This window comes from Thunnus albacares, chromosome 10 (assembly GCF_914725855.1).
Source record: "Thunnus albacares chromosome 10, fThuAlb1.1, whole genome shotgun sequence".
Classification (NCBI taxonomy): Eukaryota; Metazoa; Chordata; class Actinopteri; order Scombriformes; family Scombridae; genus Thunnus; species Thunnus albacares.
In genome coordinates this window covers 309,353-332,874 of record NC_058115.1, presented here as the reverse complement: position 1 = coordinate 332,874, position 23,522 = coordinate 309,353, and the positions used below count along the sequence as shown (strand labels likewise).

Sequence of the window (23,522 nt, the reverse complement as noted above, 5' to 3'; positions counted from 1 at the left end):
GTCTTGCTCACACCTGTGTCATCAAAATTAAGCAAGTTTTTGGCCCTTTCACTTTTTCACACTCACAATTAGTAAATTGAAAACACTTGATGAGTTTGGTTGTGAAAGAAATTAATTTCGTAATTTTCATCAAGTCTGTTGAAAAAAATACTCATAAATTTGAATGGAGAGTGTGAGCAAACCCACACTTTTTTGATCATTTACTGCTTCCACATAGTTTTGGATACAAACTTCATTTGAACTTTAAATGAGTCACAAGACTTTGACCTACAAATTTAAGTCAAATTTAGGTCTGAAGTGGCGAGATAATAAGAAAGAAGAAAGAAGAAAGAAAGAAACAGAACAGATACAAGAGGGTCTTCGCCCCTTTGGGGCTCAGGCCCTAATGAGAAATAGAGAAGAGCTGACAGTGGAGTTACATGACTAGTTTTCGTTGAGAGTAGAGAGTCAATCTTTTGCTCCTACTGTTGGCAACATGCTTTGGCCAGCAGCAAGACAAACAACAGCTTTATTGTGGGTACCAAAAATTTTAAATTGGTGGCTATCAGAAAAATCTCTAAACCATCTTCTCTCTTATCGCTCGATAGTTCTCCCATATCTAAATCCTGGTTTATTCACAACTTTAGATAAGTCCCTCTTAAAAGTGGTAAGCCATCAAAAGTACTTGGCCCTCTACTTCAAGACAGGTGCTGCTTCATCTGCAGCAATGCAGGGAATTTCCTTGTTCATGTGACAATTTTTCATCTTTTCTGCTCAACAATCTGTTAGGTCTTACGACCCATTGGATAAGTCATGCATATAGCTGGTGGTTGTTATTAATTTTTACTCATGTCTTTCCTCTCTCGTTCTGCTGGCTCTCACATCTAAAATGTCCTCCGGCCTCTGACAGCTGTCTAGCCTTCATTTGCTCGCAAACCCTCCTCTCTTCTGGCCTCTGATGGTCCTCTAGCCTTCATTGCAGGCTAAAATCTCTTTCTTCTGGCCCTCTAGCTTTCATTGCAGGTTAGCATTGCTCTCCTCTGGCCTGCAACAGCCATTTAGCCTTATTGCAGGTTAAAATCCATTCCTCACCTTCATAGCGGGTTAAATTCTATCCCTCTCTTTCCTTTTTTGCATCACAAACCCTAATAAGTTGTTTTCCATGTCAGAGAATTTTCTCTTTAGTGCTCACTATGTTTACTGGGTTTTTTCTTGTGAATTATGTTTCATGATACGCTATTTTTATCTCCTCTCAGAGCTGAATCAACCTCGGCATGGTAAGAATGCTTTCTTTTATTTTGGGCAATCCTGTCCTATCTCCAATCTTCAGAGGTACCTACACTTTATGAAAATGCTTCACATCGAGTGTAATCGCCAAAAATCTTTCTGTCACTATCATCAATAAATATTGTTATACACTTCCAATTGATCTCCCCTTATTGAACTGTCTGTAATAAACATCCATCACAGTTCAGAGATCCACCTCCTGCTTCAACTTTGACCTACTGTACATTTCACTTTTAGTTTGACCTCCAAATAAAGTGGTCTAGATAATATCAAAAAACTTTGTTTGTTTCTAATCTGTCTGATCATCTTACTGTTTACATTTTCACAGCAGACATTTTGACTTGTCAGAGGAGGAAGAGCACAGGTATAGAGGAGGTGTTACTGATAACATTAACGATGGCTCCATTCCAACAATTGTCCTAATACGCCATGTCAGTGAGCATGCACAATATCAGACCCTGGAACTGGCTCACATAGTGAAACGCAGCCATCATTAATGTCATTAATTTCACATAAAATGTCTGCAGTGAGTCTATGAACCAGTGCTGCCAACTATTTTCAGTAGGAAGTGGCTAAAACTGCAGGAAAAGCCGCTTGTTGTCACTAGATAACATCATGTGCTAATTAGCATATATATGTCATGATGTAATAACATGCATACAAGATTTTCAAAAATGTAAACAAATTAAGTTAAGTTAAATTAAACTAAACTGACTGTAAGTAGCTATTTCATTTGCTATTTTTCTTTTCAAGCAGCTCCTCAATGTGCATCTATATCTACCTCTAATATTAAAAAAACGTTTTATGCAGGTTGCATCAACTCTAACTGACAATTCATGAATAGATGATCGTGCATTGGAATAAACTCACTACTGTTAACTCTGTTAAGTTAAATCATTTTGAATAAAGAACAGTGAGGATCAATGACTGATCATTAGGTACATAAATTCACAATTCATTCACATCTCTGACTGGCTGATGATTGGTCCATTGAACGTGCTGCTGCTCTGTCCCACCCACTGAACAGTCAATCCAGAGAGCCACATTAGCTCTCATTCACTGAGAAATAATGGCGTCTCCCTTCAAGGAGAGAAGTTGAGGTCTGTCAAAAAAGTCGTTAGATATGTCACTAGCCGCTTAGGGGTCTAAAGGGGTCTGAAAAGCTGCTAAATCTAGCGACTAAGTCGCTAAGTCGGCAACACTGCTATGAACAATGTTGAAGCAGCAGAGACAAAGATATCTTGACTTTTAGTCTCTAGTATGGATCAAACTCCAAAAATGCTGGAGGACAATCATGCTCAGTCATTCTATCATTAGGAGTGACCACAAGGTACTGTTGAGAAAATTATACAAAAACTCCTTTATTTTGAAGAACAAGACAAAAGGTTTGAACAAAAGTTTGCTCCACACGTTGCTGATTCTAGGACATGTGCGCGTTGTTGTTGTGATTGTTTTTCTTCTGTCCCCCCTCCCCCTTTCCCTCTCTCTTTCTCTTATGTGAAAAGTGCCTTGAGATGACTTCTGTTGTGATATGGCGCTATATAAATAAAGACTGATTTATTGATTGATTGATTGATGAAGAGAAAAGAGAGGATCTCTCTCTCTCTCTCTTCCTACAGTACTTTATACCTTGTTACAAACAAGTCATCTCAGTAAGTTGTCAGTTCTGTATCTCAGGCCCAAAGAGACTTAAGTGTCAAAATGTAAATTAAGAGGTTAAATAATAACGTAGCATTACAAAAGGAGTATAGCACTATACTACAGTACAAAAAGGTTTTCTTCATCTAAGTGACAAAGTTAAAATAAAGAGAAAAGGCTAAAAACAGAGTAAGTCCTCAACAACACCCATATGAATATCACCTTGACATTAAATTAAGAGTACAATATTAAATGAAGATAACTATACAACACAGCTAGCAATGTGGTTCTGGGGATGGTAATGTTGGAATGTCTGACAGTCTGCCACTTTAATTTAGACTGATATCTCAGCAACTACTGCCATGAAATCTGGTACAGCCATTCATGTACCCCCTGAGGATTCATTCTAAACTCTGGTGAACTCTGGTGATCCTTTAACTATTCATCTAGTACCTTCTAGACATTCCCATCAGCCACAGCTACACTTAGTGCAAATGAGCAAACATTAGCATGCTAATAAGCTAAAAAAAGATGGTGAACATGGTAAACATTATAAAGAACTGAAGTAAAACCAGAACTTCCAGGTTCTGTTCCAGAAATAAGAAAACATTCAAAATTCCATTGATATTTGTAACTTCACCAATAACTAAAAATCCAGCCTTGGAACAGAGCCTTTCTCAACAGTATGATGTGGGGCTTGCTATGTTAAGTGTTTTGAAAAACAATCCAATATCGTTGTTAATAAGATCTTTACAGATGAGAAGGGTCCATGGGCAAGTCGAGGGGTCAGACATGTCTGTAATAACAGCAGGACAGAGAGGAGAGAACAAGGTTTTCACTATAGAGATTACAACTAGAGAGCTGAAAAAATGACTTTTGACAAAAGCATTGAGTTTTATGGATATGGACGAAACCAAATTACGATGACCGGCACTTCTATTTTTTTCATGACAGCTCTAGTTTTTCTGTGCTTACAAAGTAATCATTGTTATATTGTGTTAAAATCAAGAGGGTTTCAATTCCTTATAGCAACTGCTGTAATGGATGCCAAGTTGAAGATAGAAAGTAGACCTAAACCCCAGGAACAGGCTTCATTTTTTAGAAAGACTGATGAAAGAGACATCCTAAATGAGACATTGCTACAGAAGCTAGTGGAAAAGAGGCTAGCCTGGACATGATGTCAGGACTTTGGCTCTCTATAGGTGCTAAACATTAGAATATCAGCATTGTCACAGTGAGTACTTTTAGCATGTTGATGTTAGCATTTAGCGCAAAGCACTGCTGTGCAACCTCACAGAGCCACTAGCATGGTTGTAGACTAAGTGTCGTTCCTTTTGTTTCTTTTCCAAAGTACAGCATTAAATGCTGTGTATAAGTATACAATGCACTGTTAATGTGATATTCATATGGGTATTGGATGATCACTCCTAATAACTATTAAATACTTGGTCATATTGATGTCATGAGTAATTATCAATTGCCCAATTCAGAGATAATGTGTGGTGTGTCATGTGTATATACAAGTGTTCTCAGACCCTCACTTTTACCTGAAGACCATTTGTGGCCCAAACATCATCAATCACAATTCAATTACAAATTCAATTGGGCCAGATTTTAAAACCTAGAAATGTAGGGGTAGGGGCCAGACATTTTTTAGCTTTTGGTAATGACAAACTTTAAACAAATGCAAATGAATGTAGTAAAAAATAGCAATGTTTATTGTTTCACTTTTGAAATTAAAAAAAAAATGTTTTGGTCGCATATTTGACCGTGGCACATCACAATGCACAGAAAAAGATTAAAAAAGAGCTATCAATGCGCAGAATCATAAAAATTATAACAAGTGGCAATAACAGTAAACAATAACACACTATCTCTCTACCAGTATCTCCATATATGCCACTGACAGGCTTAGATTGTATTATAAGTGTCTGACAATGTTATGAAAAGGACCATACAGAGAAATAACACATTTTTCTTTACCTTTCACTTGATCCGACCTGTTTGTTATTGTGTCTAACCAAGTCTCACTCAAGGAGAATTCTTGCTCGGAAATCCTGTGAAAGTTGAAATCATCTAAATATTCAGCCATGACTTTGAAAATCTTTTAGATAACCCTAAGCTACACTTTCTGCACAAGCACTTTTAGTGGACGTACATTAACAGGGTGCAATTGAGTTGGACGGGTGTATGTGGTGTGGCCAAGTGGTGTTGCCGTACCTAGCTGTCCAAGATGGCAGTCCCATTTGCGCATCTGTTACTCACATCCCCAGTTGACTCAGATCCTGTAGTGACAGGCAGAATATGTTTGTATGTTCTGAATGGCCACACTAAGGCAGAGTGAAAAGCCGGCCACCATAGGGAGAAAAGACAGGGTTTGACATAATCTGATGCCCCGAGACAGTAGAAGTTTATGCATAGTATGTTGATTGGCAGACCAGTGACTAGCCAATCAAAGTCTGTGACATGAACACGTTTCAGGAGATGTCATCGTTTTCAAGATATCTGATACATTGTGATTTGCTAAAATACACGGCTGTTAGCCCCTTAGCCTCTTATTGGTGAATCTACTGGGTCACCAAATACGTTGTAACACCAGTGCTAAAAAAAATGTCAGCAAAAGAAACTTACAAGACTACAAAATGAAAGAGGGTTTTTTTTCATGGAAATATCAAGACTGCAGCGATTGCGTTATGTCGTGCACAGTTTGCTGGCTAATTCACCAGCCGGCTAGCATCCTCAGTGCATAGACATGTCTTCTGTATGACTTTGACAGCAGTAGCCTCTGCAGGAGACACACAGCTCTTTTTAAGTGTTAATTACCAAGGTTTATAACTGACAACATATACAGTTCAGTTAAAACCAACAAAATGCTTGCTGCGGATCACCAGGAGTGTTTTTTATTACATTATTGAGGTGCAGCCTTCATCTCTGTGGCTCCTGCCAGCTTTATCAACATCTACCACAGAAATCACTCCTAAAGTACAGATATTACAGCTGTTGCTCTGAAAAAGCCATCTTCTACACTGAGTGTTGCATTATGGGTTGATTTTTGTGTAGTGAGTGTGTTAGAGTTTGTCAGCACTAAAAGCGTTTTGTTAGCCCAGTTTAACCTGCAGGAGTTTCTGAAGGCTCATGTAATGTGTTTTTCTACCACGGAGGAAATAAATTCATGACAAGTGAAAACGGGTCCAAAGCATCTTCCGATGCCTCTACTGCAGAAATGGAATATGTCAAGCTGCCAAATACCACTGTGACAGATGATAAAGAGCTCAAAAAGACAGGCAGTCATATAAATGTTAACTGTCAGAGAAAATAACTCTTCACCGCTTCCAAGAGCTTGGTTGGAGAGTATGTGACTATGTAACTATACTATGATGTAAGTTACATTCAGAAAGTAACGTTATTTTTCCCAAAACAGCTGTTGGAAAAGGGGGGGTTGTCTTATAATCAGGGTTGCCTTGTATTCATATTATTATTTGTATTCGTACCTTGAGCCTGAGTACATTATGCCATTGAGAGCTACTGTGACTAAACACATTGAAAAACACTTTAAGGAGAAGGATGAGCTAAAAGTCAAGCTAGCTCTGACCACCGACTGGACAGCTCTCACAAATGAAAACTACATCACAACTTTTCTTAAAAATTAACCAGTTCGTTACCGGTTAATGGGTGTCGGTCTGTCAACACCAAAATTAACCGAAACTCACATCCCTAGTTTAAACCTAAAGTAACTAACCTGAGGTTTAACCCAGCGTGAACACAAACAAATGACATTATGTTCTTTCTCTCACTGTTCAGTTAGTACATTTCTGCAGATCTCTCAGCATTTATTTAATTGTTCATGTTAATTTATTTAAGTTTATTATCAAGGTCTTCCATACTCACTGAAATATTATCATAAATTCTGTTTTCTCCTTATGTATTCCATACTATCTGGCTTTATACAAAATTCAGAGAAGCCTACATTTATACACCATTCATTTACTGATCCAATATGTGCCAAATATTATATTTTGCATATTTGTGTAATATATCAACATTACATATCAATAACTAAAGGAAAACCACCAAATCTAAAAGGGAACTTCACTGTTGTACATATTATGTATGATTAAAAACCAAACTTATGGGGAAAAAATTAGTTATTTTCATTTTTTGGCTGCCGGGCCTGTGAAAATATACCAGGGGCCAGTAAAACTCGTTATCTACTGGCCAGGTATGCCAGTGGGGAAAAATATTTCGTTAAACCCTGGAGGTGGGTTGTTAGTAGCCTTATTGTTGCTAGGCTAGCGAGTTTCTTTAAGTCCATTAATAATGTGTCTTTCAGCGTTAATCAGCCCTAAAAGTGATCAGAAAGACCAGTTCAACTGGCGGCAGGTTGATTCATGTAACATACTGTACTTCCACAGTGGAAATGAAGCCCCAACAAGTAAGAGAGAGGTGACAGAGTGGGGACTGAATAAGCCCGCAGCAACGGCGCTGGGCTGTGAAGCGATTTGGCGTAGTAGCTGCACTAGGTATTGCAACTTCCAGGGTCATCACGTGACTCTTCTTTATTAACAGAATTTGATCCATTCAGTCCAATAACATTAGGAAAGTCTAGAGATGCCGTGTGATCAATTGATTTGATCCCGTTCATGTGTGGGGGAGGCTAACTCGAGGTCAGCCGGCTCGGCCAGCGGAGCTCTCAAGCGCCCATGCTCTTACCCGACTTGGGTGAACTAGGATTCAAGTGCTCATGCTATATGGGTCTAACCATGACCAAATCGTCTTTCAAGCCGCCAGTAACGGCCGGTGTCTCAAATAATAAGGAGTTCAAACAGACAGTCTGTCAGAGAAAATAATTCCCACCGCTTCCAAGAGCCTGACACAAAAGTGGAAATTATGTCTGCTGTGATGAAAGTAGTTCATGTTCTACTTTTATGTTTTATAATCAGGGTCATCAAATATTCTAGCCAATATCGTAGATTTCTTCTCCGTTGTGTCTCCCTACTTGTAACATATTTGCCTGTTGTAGTTATTGTATAACAGATTCTGCTGCTGCTCCTCCTATATCTAACACTGCTTTTTACCATGACTACTACTGCTTTCATTTCTTCTCTTGCTGCTGGTGAAGAATGAACAGACTGACCAAAGTCACATTATAGACAGAATACAGTACGTTATTGTGTACTTGTCATCAGTCTGGAGTGAAAACATTAACTATTGAGTTTTATTCTTGTTTTCCCGATTCTATATCAGTAGTGCACTGTCTGATCCAGTCATGCCAATAAAATCACCGTGATGAGGGTAAAGAAGAGCCATTTTATAGTAGCAGCTGTTACTTTACAGCCCTGCTCACTCCATTACTATTAGATTGTTAAAAAACAGTGAAAGAGCTGTCAGGAAAGGAGGAAGAGGAAATGATAAATTGGGAGAGAGAGATTAGGAGAGGAAAAATGTGATGCAGAGAAGAGAGCAACTGTGTGAAGCAGAGTGGTGAGAGAATAAAAAAAGAGAGTGATAGAGAGAGTATGGAGGTACATTGATCGCCCGTGTCTCTCTCACTGCAGTGGTAGTAAACAATCAGCCAGCCTCCTTTGTCCACAAGACTAAACCACACCCCCTCCTTTTGTCATACTCTCCCTCCCTCTTACCATCTCTGTCTCACAATCCATTTCTCTCTCCCTCCTTTTCTCTTGCTGTCTGTAAACCTAAATTATGTGTCCCTCTTACAGTATGTGTGCATCTATCCCTCTATCACTCGTCCCTTCCTCTGTCTCTCTGTAGAGCTATGACGCTGTGTTGCTAATGCTAACTAGCAGTTGTTGCTTGCAAACTAGCTAATGAACGATGAAATAGACACACACAGAGAGAGACAGACTAACAGACAATGCGACACGCAAATTCATACCTTGGCTAATAGTAATCCACGCCTTTAGTAAAAAATAGAATCCAGTTTAAGGGCCCAGAGTAGCTTCTGATGGTAGCGCAGCTCTCTCTCTCTCTCTCTCTCTCTCTCTCCCTTTCACCCACACACACACACACACACTAGCTCATCCTCTGTCACACACATACGCTGCTGCTCCTCCCCCTCCCCACACACACACACACACACACACACACACGCAGGCGTCCTCCTTCTCTGTTCTCACGCGTATACACACACTCTCTAGGACCCCCTCCCCTCTTTTCCCACACACACACAAATGAGCATTCAGTCAAGGGCTACCCACAATCCCTTGCGCCACACAAAGACAAGGGGGTGTGACCAATCACACACCGCCTCACTCTGCACCTATGTTTTTTTCCCTCCCTCACTCCGACATACAAGCTTGTGGGCGGGCTGCCGAGAGGGTTGCCATAACAACGCATCCCCAGTTGCTCTTTGTTGCGATCACTCTTGCATTTACACACACACACGCACGCACGCACGTACACATACACACAGTCTCCACAGTCTTTTCCTTTTAAGATCTCTGTAACATGTCTCTGCGCTGCTGCATACATCTCTGTTACGTGTGTGTGTGTGTGTGTGTGTGTGTGCACATGCTCTTAGCCGGTGTTGCAGTACAGCAGCTGGGTTCTGGTGTGACCCAGTTAGAACACTAAGGCTGGATGTAGGACACACACACACACACACACACACACACACACACACACACACACACACACACACACACACACACACACACACAGAGATACAGCCAACAGAACACTCCAGAACTATGGAATGGTTACTTATATAAATATGCTAAATATGTATGATAATTAAGCAATATTACACGAGGGGGTGTGCTTTACCGTCATTGTTGGCACGACAGTGATGCGGTCGAACGAGGCGCTTGCGCCGAGTTCCGTAAGCGTCACCATTTATCAACAAAATAAAAAATATAAACAAAATGCATTCGTATTGTGAGGCAGTTCGCTTTAAAAATAAAAACTTTTTGCTTGTGTTATCTCCGTTTCCATGGAAATACATATGGGGTATGACTAATACCTGGAAAATAATAACTCACGTCAGTAGAATCCTATGTAATAAAACCTAGTTAACTACTCCAGCAAGTAGGTCGACCCTTAGTAACGACCTAGCAACAGAGACGATTTTTAGTCCCTGATGACTCAACCAGCCAACTTCAGCTAATGCTTTCTGGAGATCACGGCATTTCCCAAACTGAATAAATACCTCACATATAAACACAAAACTGCTTTGCTAGCTCAATCTCGTTGTAACTAAGATATCTGCTGAAAAAATATTTTTTCCATGGACAGATCTAGCTACTTTGTCCGCAAACTTCACAGACATTTTTAAGCTAGTAGCGCCGTAGCACCAGCACAGCCGATGGAAGATGTCGGCGTGGAAGTTGAGATATACTCTCATCTGAAGGGAAAATGGCTAAGTTTTGCTGTGTATGGGGGTGCTAGGTAACGATGACGAGTGAAGAAGGGTTCGGGTTTTGTGTGTGTGTGTGACTGTGTAACTCGTCCCACAATCTGAGTTCAGTCCACTCGGCAAAGGGTCTGTTTTGTTTTTCCCACAACCCCTAATCAGTTCAGTTCAATCCAGTTTCACAAACATAAACACAACTCAAAACTCCGCTCCGGGTTTTCACCGCAGACCCCCCAACAAAACAAAACAAACCAAAGACACTCGTAAAACAACACAGTACATAAAATAAAGCCAACAGAAACGTCAGATAGGTCGGACCACCGTGTTTAAGTACACATCTTCAAACGTGACAGTTACGGCTGAAATTACAACAGAAAAAAAACAGTTTGCCAAGTTCATATATCTCCGCAATTCAAATCAACCACCAGAAATGACTGTTGTTAGCGCAACGTCATAGTCTGTAGCTCTATTGAATGGCGGAGTAATGTTTTTTTTAGCGATGAGGCTTTTTTCATTTGAGCACGGCTAGGTGTGCTGTCATGCTGATTTGAGCACGTTCTAAATGTCTAGTTGACCAATTAGATTGCTTGGTCGGAACTAAGTGTTGTATAATATATGTATACAACACATGTAATAGTTCCAGTACAGTAAAGCTACATCTTAGTGTTATCACTGTATGTTTCCTAGCAACAACAAAGTGTTTGTCTGCAATATTTTGTCTTTATAATTCCTGTCTAAGCTAACAATTGTATTGGAAAGGATCACACATTGGCTTGATCAATCATGTCTGAGTCTAAATGTAAACAAGACAAAAGGTATGTTTTTCTCTAAAACTATGGTAAAACCTCCTAATGCTGATATTTTCATCAAAGGTGAAAAAATTGATATAGTTACTGATTTTGAATATCTTGGTGTGTACTGGAGCCAAATTTGAACTTTAACATGAAACATGTTTAAAAAACGGTTAAAACCATAAAGCACAAATTTTAGACATATTAGAAACTGTCTCTCTTTGGACGCAGCCAAGATATTTATGCATGCTATGATTCTTTCCCATATGTCTTATTGTATCACATGTTGGGGGCAGGCTGGAGAAACAGCCATAAAACCTCTAGAGTCCTTATACAAACAAACTCTAAAAACTCTGGACAAAAATCCAGTGCATTTCCATCACTGTAGGGTACTGGAGAAATACAATTTACTGAGCTTTGACAATTTTAGATTATTCTCAAATTTGTGCCTAGTTTATAAAATTTTAAATGGTTTGGCCCCTCCTCCACTATGTGACTTTGTGTACACTCGCTCAGTAAGTTCTATTAGATCCTCCAGAATATCATCTATACAAGATTGTACCATACCATTTTGTCGCACTGCATTTGAGCAGTCAGCTTCCTCTGTGAAAGCCAAAACTCAGTGGAATGCCCTACCTGATGATATGAAGAACTGTAGTTCTATCAATACATTCAAGGCCAAACTAAAAAATCAACTAAAGACGAATCAGCTGTGTGACCACTGAGTCTAGTTTACATTATTAATTTTTTGTTTTGTTTTGTTTTGTTTTGTTTGTTTTGTTTTGTTTTTTTGCTTTTACTGTTTGTTGTTGTGCTGTTGTATGTTTTGATTGTGGGGGACTACGTGTAACCGACAGGTTGAGTCCTCCCCACCATTTGAGGTCGCTACATAGCTGTAGTATCCCAGTCGCTTCCTGTCCCACACACCAGAACCAAGTTTCCCCAATCAGTGGCACATTAACAGAGTAGCACAGTTATCCATTGTCTTCCTCTTGCTGCTGCTGCTCTGTTTGGTGCCATGCTCTCACACTTTGTGTCCCCCATGGCCTGATGGTATTGATTTGAGTTATACAGCCGAGGTAACCTTATTTTATCCTTGTGTGTTTCGGTAAATGTAAAAAAAAAAAAAAAAAAAGAGACGATTGGCCTAACCTGTTTTTTTTTTTTTTTTTTTTTTTTTTTTGTCTCTGCAGCTGTGACTGCCAGTGCTGCTTTGTTATACCTGAAACTCACTTGATTTTTAGTTTCTTTTATTGAGTTTTAAGTGCTAGGTTTTATTCAGTGATCTTAGTGTATTTATGTTTTATTTCTTTTAGTATACTCCTAATTTGTTTTACATTTGGTGGTGGTTGTGAAGTTTACTTGGTGTAAATTATTTATTGTTTTTAACTAGCTGATTCATACAGATGTGGTGCTAACATTTAAAAGGTGGCTTTGTGCTTTTATTTATTTATACTTCTTGTGTGCATATATATTGTGATTTGTTTGTAGTGTTAACGCCAACCTAAACTGTAACACCTTTGTATGTTTCCTTTTTTTAGTCAATTCCTCCACCTCCCTATTTTATGTGTTTTGTTTTTTTTTTTAAATCTTTTTAATATGTTTTTTTAAAATTATTTTAGGATCACTTACTAATGTTCTTCAGTTTGATGTTTTTTACATCCTCTATTTTTTACCGCCATTTATTATATGCTACATCATTGAAGAAGATTAAAAAACAACAACTCTTTTTAATACCCTTTAAAAAAAACCACGTCTCTGTTAATTCTTTTTGTGAAACTTGCCTGTGTGATCGAAGTAAGAATTCATTTGATGTATTCCCTGGGTGGAATTCCCAGGGTGGCGTTGTCGGATTTTTAACTTAGTCTAACTTGAGTTTTTAGACAATCCCTCATCGGGTTGCATACGAATGCAAATTAGCTTTGAGATAACTCTGGTGCAGTGCATCTTTAATGTTTAAAACTGCACACTGTCCCAATCAATAAATCAAATCAAATTTTGGCTGATTTCTGCTGTTTGTCTCCACCTTGTGTCTGTATTTTAGCAAATATTTGACCAATTGAACAATAAAACATGTAGCATTAAGGACTGCTAAAGTTGGAGGAAAAGCATCGACCACTATTAGCATCATAGTTTTGTTGAGGTTGCATTACTGGATTTTAAAACTTATTTTCCTGTTGAAGCCTTAAAGACCATCATGAGTGCGAGAGATGCTCACCCCAACTTCTGACTGTGAATCCACTGATAAATTTTCACATCAGTGTTATCATTTAACGTTATTAGAGAGCGATAGGATGATAAGGTTGATACTGGTGATATAGAATCAAATTTATAACTGCTGGCTAAGGATAAGTGTAAATATGGTACGATTGTTATTCATGTCGGTGGGAATGACTCCTGATTATGCCAATTGGAGGTCACCAAAATTAATGTTGACTCATCTCTGTGCTTCCATTAGAGCAGTTACCCACCCAAAACCACATAGAAACTGTGTCCCCTGACCACTTAAATCAATTAAATCTAAAATAATCACCACTGCAATAGTACAACAAAATAGGAGGATTAAATATGGACCCTTAAACATTAGATCTCTGCCATCTAAAGCTGTATTAATAAACAATCTAATTACTTAATAGCTTTAGCACTGCATTTATCTCATTATTAGACTCAATTGGCTTCTCTGAGTGTATACAAACTCACTCACTGTCTTAATCACACCCTTGACCTTATTCTGGATTATGGCATCGAAAATGAATATTTAACAGTTTTTCCACAAAATCATATTATATCAGACCATTACTCAATAACGTTTGAATTCCTATTACTGGACTAACACCATTAGACACAGCACTATGAGATAGACATCTGATAGTGTTTAAATTTAAGGAAGCCATTCCATCAGTACTGCATCCAATGCCATGTCTCAATACAACTACTACTCCTACGTTAACTTTAGTCCCTCCTAAATTGATAATCTTTTTGATAGTGGCTGGCTCATTGCAAATGACACTCGACTCCATTGCCCCTTTAAAAAAAGAAGATAATAAAACTATTGTTTTATTATCTTCTTTTACCATGGTGCTAACCTATTGGTTAGTACCATGGTCTATATATATTTATACTCTTTTTATATATATTTAGACTCTCTCATCCCATGGTGCTATGGTACAACTCCCAAAACCCGCAAATTAAAGCGAACATCGTGAAAATTTGAAAGGATATGGCGTTCCACCAAACTGGAGGAATCTCGTTTAGTCTGGCAAGATAGTCTTAAAATATATAAGAAGACCCTCACTAATACCAGAGCCACTTATTATTCATCATTAATAGAGGAAAATAAAAACAGCCCTAGGTTCCTTTTCAGCACTTTGGCTAGGCTGACAGAGTCATAACTTTACTGATCCATGTATTCCTATAGTTTTCAGTAGTAATGACTTCATGAGCTTCTTTAATGACAAAATTTGAACAATTAGAGACTTAATTCATCACCTCCTGCCCCCAACTGGCACTAATTTATCCTCAAACACAGGAACCACAGAAACAGCTGTAAAACCTGATATATATTTAGACTCTTTTTCTCCCATCCCAACTAGGCTGCTTAAAGAAGTTTTACCCTTAGTTAGCACTTCTTTACTAGATATTATCAATCTGTCATTATTAACCAGATATGTAGCACAGTCCTTTAAAGTAGCTGTAATTACACCTCTTCTTAAAAAGCCTACTCTTGATTCAGGCATTTTACCCAACTATAGACCTATATCTAATCTTCCCTTTCTCTCTAAGGTTGCATTTACAGTGCCTGGTACAAGTGACCCAATTCCAATTTTTTGCTTACATGTGGCACAGATCAGATATGTATTATGAATGTGTAAACAGGAAAAAAGCACATGGAATCAGATATTCTCAGATCCATTTCAAGCCTCAATCATATGTGGAAATAAATCTGATATTAATCGGATATCTGCCAATGCAACTGTCATCTAAATGGACAGATCGGATATTCCCAGTCATTGCGATTCATATGTCATTGAAAATGCAACCATCTTATACTTTTCCACATTTTCAATTATGTATAATGTTTTCATGTGCACAACTACTCTCTGCTGAAAAACAAACAAGTACAGTGAAAGTGAAATGGAGGACAAGGGCTCAAGCCAGTGGACACCTGCCGAGGTTACCTGTCTTTTAAACCTTTGGGGTGTAGAGTCGGTGCAGGCCAAAATACAGAGTTTATACCAAAACAGATCAGTTTATAAAGAAATTTCAGCCCGTATGGGAGAGCGAGGTTTTAAACGCTTGTGGATACAGTGTCAACGCAAAATCAAGAGCTTAAAAGCGAAATACAAAGAGGTTAAAGACCGCAACAGCAAGAGTGGCAGTGGTTGTATTACATGCCCCTTCTATGACCAAATGGAAGTCATTTTAGGTGACAAACCTTGCTGCCGACCACCTGAGATACTAGATAGCTCCCGACAAGAAGCAGCATCGTCAGTAGACAGGGAAGACACGGAGTGTGATTACATTACTGGTAAGGAAGAACTAAAGTTATTGCTGACATTTAATAAAGTAGCTGGCATATAACATTAGTTTAGCCATTGTCAGATGAGAAAAAGTGATGTGATATTATCAATAATGTTAGCGTTAGCCTATTTGTTTAGAAACAAGGGTGTAATGATGTTACTGGCTGGCTAGTTATCATCATTACTAATTATTGTTACATAAGCATGATGACATCACATACTTAACCTAACCTGGCTAGTTAGCTGAGTATCGTAATGTCATTTCTAATTTGGTGATGACAACAATACTCTAAATAATATGCTACGGCAATACAACAAGCTATATCAAAAATTTTGTTTTTGTTATTATAGTCTATATAGTTCAGTAATGTTAGTCCTGTTTGTTGAGGGTAATTTTGAATATCTTTATATCAGTCACTTTTTATGTTACAAGACAACATTTGCCTTTCACCAGATGAGCTTCCTGACACACCAGAGACCACCTCATCTAGTGAGAAAACAACCTCATCCAGTGTGACCACCAAAGAGGTGACATCAAGGGTCTCAACACCAACACCTGGCACACACCAACAGGAGTGTAGTGGATCCGTTACGATTTCATAATGCCATAGTAGTCATTGTTCCTCAGAAAATATTGTCTCTCGTTTTTACAAATAGTTATTTCAGTCATTTAAGGTATTGTACATCCTTTTACACAAAATTGTTAAAAGAACAAGACAGCTAGAATGATAGGGGTGCACAGTGCAGTAATCCATAAAGAAAAGTAATAAAGTAATCCATAAACAATTTGCTCACTATATAAAGAAATTAATTATGTCTTTCTACAGGTGCATCTACAACACGCAAGAGGGGGAAAAACAAAATGGAATCCACAGTGGAGATGCTTGGCCAGAAGATTAAAGATTCCCTCTCAGAGACAGATGACACCAAGCTTCGGCTTAAATTGCAAGCAGCACAGCACACCCACGAGTTAAGGATTATGACCCTGTTTACACAGGTCCTTGCAGGAAGACAATCTCACCAGCCTGAGATGCCACCCCTTCACCCAGGCCGTACCATCCAGTCAAGCTCATACCCGGATCATGTCCACCCTCCCTTGGTTTGGTCAAGATTATGCCCATCCTGCTCCCTTTCACCAGGACCATGCCTGTCTTGCTCTCTTTTACTGGGATCACAAATGCCCCATTCCTCTTTTTCACCAAAATGATGCCCACCCTCTTCCTCGCCTTCACCAGGATTATGCTTCTGGTAGTCCCTCTCGCCATTCACACCCTCCATTTTTTCAAGAGGATCATACCCTCCTCCCTCCTCCTTTTCCCCATGATACCTAACCTTTACCCTCTCACCAGGCCCACATCTACTCTCAGCCAACATTCCTGCTCAGTCAAAGCCAAGCAGCCCCCAACCGCAATCTGCAACTCCCCAGCCATTTCAGGATGACTAGTCCAACTATACTGATAACAAGATGATAGGTGTAGTTCAACCCCCCCAATGAAACAATGAAAGGTGTTAGTAGCATACAAGCATTTGAGCTTTCTCCTGTTAACTAGAGGAGTTATGTCATCCAGTCTGGATGTTGAATGTCATGTTTGCCTTTGTATTTGTTATGGGTTCAAGATCTATTCCATTCGAGTCACTGAATACAGTTTAACTAAAAACAAATTCAGCATGAAGAATGTGGACTTGACTTTATTATTGTACAATTGCGACACTTTCAGTGTAACATTGCTGTACTCATGTTTTCAGCAAAAAATATATATACTGTGTCAAAATAAAATGCTTAAAATATAAAACTATGTATTAATATGAAATTGGCATTTACATTTGCCCGCGTCATTACAGTTTTAGCCTACAGTAGCCTATATGTGACTAATTGTTCAGTCAGTGCCTCTCTGATTCTTAATGGTTGGGTGTCTGCAACACCCGATGGGTCAACAGCCTCTGCTGGTATGTCAGGAGGTCCAGCTGCATTGGGATCCACATGCACTGTATGCCTTGTTGTGTTTTTCGCATACATTATGCAGAGTGCAACATACACAGATGATTGTAGGGACCAATGATATGTCTACATCAAGACGTTTTGCCAGACACCTCAATCGACCCTTTAAGCGAATGAATGCACACTCTTCCGACATTCTAGCCCCACTTAATCTCTGGTTGAAGTAACCCTGGTCTTCGGTCAGATACCCAGTCTCAGGGTAACCCTTCATCAGCCATGACCAAAGTGGGTAAGCTGGATCCCCTAGCAGCATGATGGGCACTTGTGTGTCTTGGATCTGAGGTCATGAAAAATCAGAAAATATATAATTACAGCTGTCATACTGAAGAGAAATGTGATCATGGCATGACAATGCAAATCCAGGTTAAGGTTTTCAGTTATTTAATTGTACGACAATATCAATGATCCATACTGCATTACAAAAACTGTCTATATGATTGGTCATGATCCTAAAATCCTAAATCCAAATATGTCATTACTTAAATGTACAAACAATTATTATGGTAAGATTAGATATGGGATAAACAACAGATCAGGTCATGGTTATTGACTTTTTAAAAGCATAAGAGAGAGGGAATTTGTGCTTGATTTCAAAATAGAAAAAAAAGGCAAAAATTGTTAATGTAAACACTTTATATCTTCATTATAGTGTTGTGTATATAATTCAACAACAGGGATTTATTTTCAGTGTCATTTGATTTTTCTAGTGAATCTTATGATTTCTCACATGAAAAATGTCATTCTGGGTAACAGTAATGGATTTTGAAATTATTAAAATTTCTGCCATTGTTGGCATATAAAGGTTTACAGATATTCATGGTTAGAGCTAAACAAATAATTACTCATAATCAATACTTATGAGTAAATAAAGAGTGGAGAGTTGAGTTGTGTAGTGTAATGTTTTTAAAAATGTACCTAATTGTTTATAATATAAATATCCTTTGAACACCAGAATTGACGCAACACGTCATTGAACCATGTACATGTTTTCTTGACTGTACATGACAAAATAACTCACGTTTGGAAAGAGTACTCCTCCTTCTACCATGCCATAAATATCAGAATTCCAAAGAACCCTGGAGTCTTGGACACTTCTGGGTTATCCTATGTTGATATTAGTGAAACTATGGGAAAAAAAAACATTGAACATTTTCACTTCAAGTACACATTTAGGGAGCACAGAAAACAATGATATCAATTCACACCCCTTACAAAAAAGTGCCATTTTGACCCAGTATCAACATGGTGTTTTTATTATTTATACCATACCATGGTATTTGCCAGGATTATGATAAACTCTTATAGTGTTATTAGAGTATATACAATCTTTGCCATGCTACTACCATAGTGACTGAATTATCACAGTATAACCATGGTATTATGATAATACCATGGTACTATTTTGTGAGGGAAGTTATACTATTTAATGATTTAATGGTTTAATTTACTGATACTATTTAACCACAATGTAACTGATGATAATAAATGATTCCACCATATGTTACTACAATGTTTTTTCATTAGGTATATCAATTATATCTGTCCTTACCAAAATCTGTGGTTCACAACTGCTTGCAAGATAACAGAATGCCCCCCCTTTTGATGAAAGTAGTCAGAGTGGTTTTCAGGTGGAGCGATGATAGGTATATGGCTCCCATGGATGACCCAAGTGCATTGGGGGAAACCCCAGTGGGTCTTGAATCCATGAAGGATGGTTTGGAGCTCCTCACCTTCTGGCAGTTAGATGTAATTATGCATTATCTCGTATCGCATGGCCTGGCAAAACTCGTGCCAGTGTGCGATAACCAGCTCCTGTAGCAAGCCACCATAGTCCAACTCCAACATGCTTCTGCACTGGGATTGCCCAGCAAAATCATGTATCCTCATAGGAGAGCCTTGGCCATAACCGCTCACACAACATGTCAAATGTTTCTTTCCGCATTCGAAAGTTGCTGACCCACTGTTCCTGGTCAATGGTTCCAACAACACGATCCCAATAATCTTGAGTCCTTTTCCGCATCCACACATCCCTCTGAACCAATGTAGCAATGATCATTGCTCTCCTCTTTCTTCTCCACTTTAAAATGTGTAAAAATATGACATTTTGTGGACCTCTAAATATGCTTTGGAAAGCAACAGCTTGAATTATTATTTCAGTTTTGTTTGCATCCATTGCAAATGGCGGATTGTTTGCTTCCATTTCGGTAACCAAACCCTTGTTTATTCATGCGGGTTGTTTCAAGTGTTAAGCAAATGTAAACACTGGTATCGGTATCGGTCGCTTGTAAGAGTAGATGTAAATAGATGGTCAAAAAAAATGGGTATAGAAATTGGAACCTGGCATCAAGACATTCAGTGTAAATGCAGCCTAAGATCCTTGAGAAAGCAGTACATAACAATAGTTTATTTGAGGATTTTAAGTCAGGATTTAAAGCGCATCATAGCACAGAGACAGCATTGGTGAAAGTTACAAATGACCTCCTAACTGTATTGAACAAAGGACTTCTCTCTGTACTTGTCTTGTTAGATCTTAGGGCTGCATTTGACACCAGTGACCATCACATCCTATTACAGAGACTGGAACATTTAATTGGCATTAAAGTAACTGCATTAAGCTGATTTAAATCTTATTTATCGGACTGATTTCAGTTTAAACGATCAATCCTCCACGCATGCCAAAGTTAGATACCATGTTCCTCAAGGTTCTTTGTTTGGACCAATACTATTTACATTATATATGCTACCCAATTATATTTATCAATGAAGCTGGATGAATCCAATCAGTTAACTAAGCACCAAGCATGCCTTACGGACATACAGACCTGGATGATTTGCAATTTTCTGCTACTAAACTCAGACAAAACTGAAGTTATCGTGCTTGGCCCTAAAAACCTTAGAAACACATTATCTAATGATATAGCTACTATGGATGGCATTACCCTGGCCTCCAGCACCACCGTAAGGAATCTGGGAGTTATCTTTGATCAGGATATGTCCTTTAACTCCCACATAGAACAATTTTCAAGGACTGCCTTTTTTCACCTACGTAATATAAAATCAGGCACATCCTCTTCCAAAAAGATGCAGAAAAACTAGTCCATGCATTTGTTACTTTGAGGCTGGATTATTGCAATTCCTTATTATCAGGCTGCCCTAACTAGTCTCTAATGACTCATCAGCTGGTCCAGAATGCAAATGCATGTGTACTGACAAAAACTAAGAAAAGAGATCATATTTCTCCAATTTGAGCTTTTTTGCACTGCCTCCCTGTAAAATCCAGAAAGGAATTTCAAATCCTTCTCCTCACCTACAAATGTACTATTAGAACAATGACTGTATCAGATCACGCCATGGTCATTCTAACAGTGAAGTTGAACTCAAAGAAAGGAAATACGGAGGAATATGGAGGATGAATAATTCCCTCTTACAAGATGCTGGTTTAAAAGAGATGGTTAAAAAACACTAAATGAATATCTGAAATTAAATGATACAGAAGAAATTAACAGTATAATTTTGTGGGAAGGGGAGAAAGCTGTCTTAAAGGAAGAAATAATAAGGTGTTCATCAGTAAAGACAACAGGAACAAATTTAGACTGAACTTGAACTTCAAATAAAAGTATTGGAAGACAAACATAAAAAAATCATGACCTCACATGACCTGAAATTAAACAAACAACTAAAGAAGAAAAGTGCCGAAAGATAGAACGTTAACAGAAGAAGTCACTAATACTTACAAAACAAAAACATTATGATGATGATGGAGGACCAAAATCCATGAAAATTTTAGCCTACAGGCTTAAGAAACAAAAAGGTAAATCTTATGTTACTAAGTTAAAGGATGACACATCAAAAATTCTAACAGATAAAAGTGATATTGCAGGAGCTTTTGCAAAATACTATGAGGAAGTATATTAGGATGAAACCAACAACACAGATATGAGAAGAATGGAAATATACCTTAATAACCTTAAGTTAAAACAAGTCTCATAATCACAAAATGTGAATCTTATTAAAACAGTAACAGAAATATCACAACAATTTAGGAAATTAAAAAAAGAGACACTAATTTTTATTTTATAAATATATAATTTTATAAGGAGTTCAGAGAATTATTGACACCTCTATTACTAAAAGCCTATGATTTTGTCTTAGAATCAGGTAAATGGGCATCAACATGGAATTCATCTGTAATTACAGTTAGTCATAAAGACAGAAAGGATATAACAGATAGATCTTCTTATTGACCAATATCATTACTGAGTACAGACAAAAAAATATTAACATCTATTATAGCAAATAGGCTTAAAGATATTTTACCAGATATAATAGATAGAGATCAGTCTGGATTTATTTCAAATAGATTTTTATCTGATAATATAAGACGCACTTTAAATATAATTGATTATTCACAAAAAATAAGAAAGATCTACTTTTGGTGACACTTGATGCAGAAAAAGCTTTTGATAGAGTCTTGTGGCCATACATTTTCATAACAGTAAAAGCATTTGGTTCTCACCCTAAATTTGTTTCATGGTTAAAATTAATGTATAAATACCCAGTTGCTCAGGTGAGAGTCAATTGTACTCTGTTAAGACGCTTTCATATACGAATGGGGACCAGACAAGGAGACCCACTCTCTACATTGATTTTCGCTCTGTGTATGGAACCACTTGCTGAAGTAATCCGACAGCAAGACAAAATAAAGGGGTTAACTATAGGCCAGGAATGTCATAAATTAGCACTGTATGCAGATGATGTCATCTTATACTTTACCTCTCCTGAACACTCACTTCCAGAACTGATGAAAATAATAAAAGAATATAGTGATAATTCAGGATATAAAATTAATGAACATAAACTTGAGTCTATATGTATAGGTAAACAACAGACAGACAATTCTAAAGGAAACCTCAGATTTAAGTAGAACCAAAGTACAATAAAATATCTAGGAATAACAATCCAGCATGATTTAAGCAAAATTTATGATGTCAATTATCAGAATCTAGAGTAAAAATCTGAACAGGTGGAAAACAATACCTGACTCTATTTTTAATAGAGTAGATACAATTAAAATGATGGTCCTCCCCCAGTTCCTCTTCCTCATTCAGGCCCTACTGGTTTCAATTCCTTCACAATTTTTTAAAAGATGGAATGGAATGATAACTGATTTTATCTGGAATAACAAAAGGAAAAGGGTCAAACTTAAAACACTAATAAAATCTAAAGAACAGGGTGGATTAGCACTCCCAGAGATATTTTCATGCCACACAAATAAAGATCATAATGAAATGGACTAATGATAACACAAAAGCTAAATGGTTTATGAAAGAAAAAGAACTAGCTCCTTTTTCAACAAAGACATTACCCTTTATAGATAAGAAAGATATCACACAATTGAAAGGGCAAAACACATGGACTAATAACACTCTATACAATTGGAAACAAATTTGTAAAAAATATAAAATAAATAATGAAGTATTTTATCTTAGAGAAATGGCATGGGACCTTAAATTTAAACCAAACAAAATGGATAATGTATTGGTCATCAATAGGACTGCAAATATACTCACAAATGCTAATTAAAATTGATGTCAATTCCTTCAAAGTTATATCAAATGGATTTGATTTAGCCCAGTCAAATGTTATAAATACTTACAACTTAGAAACTATATCAACAATTTTTACAAAAGAGAAGGAAACAAAGAGCAGCACCCTTTAACAAGATTTATGATTTTTTTTAAAACTATAATATGGACACCAAGAAATTCTTAAATATATAAAATACTACAGGATAATATTGAACACAAGATACAATAAGGACAAAGTGGAACTTAGAACGAGGTGAACAGTTATAAGAGGAGGACTGGGAAAACGCATATAAAGCAATACATTAAAACAACAAATTCTAGATATTGAAGGGAGTACTAATGGAAAAT

General features: G+C 37.7%; 1 protein-coding gene across 4 annotated transcripts in view; it reads right to left on the bottom strand.

The window, feature by feature from the left end:
- Positions 1-23,522, bottom strand: part of LOC122990569 (storkhead-box protein 2-like) — a 131,256-nt gene that overhangs the window by 42,153 nt on the left and 65,581 nt on the right. The window contains exon 1 of one of the 4 annotated variants that reach the window (XM_044363952.1): positions 8,801-9,102. The exons of the other annotated variants lie outside the window; for them this stretch is intronic. The gene's annotated coding sequence lies outside the window, so the exon portion shown is untranslated. Of the gene's footprint in view, positions 1-8,800; positions 9,103-23,522 lie in introns of those variants that run through there. 4 annotated transcript variants of the gene reach the window in all.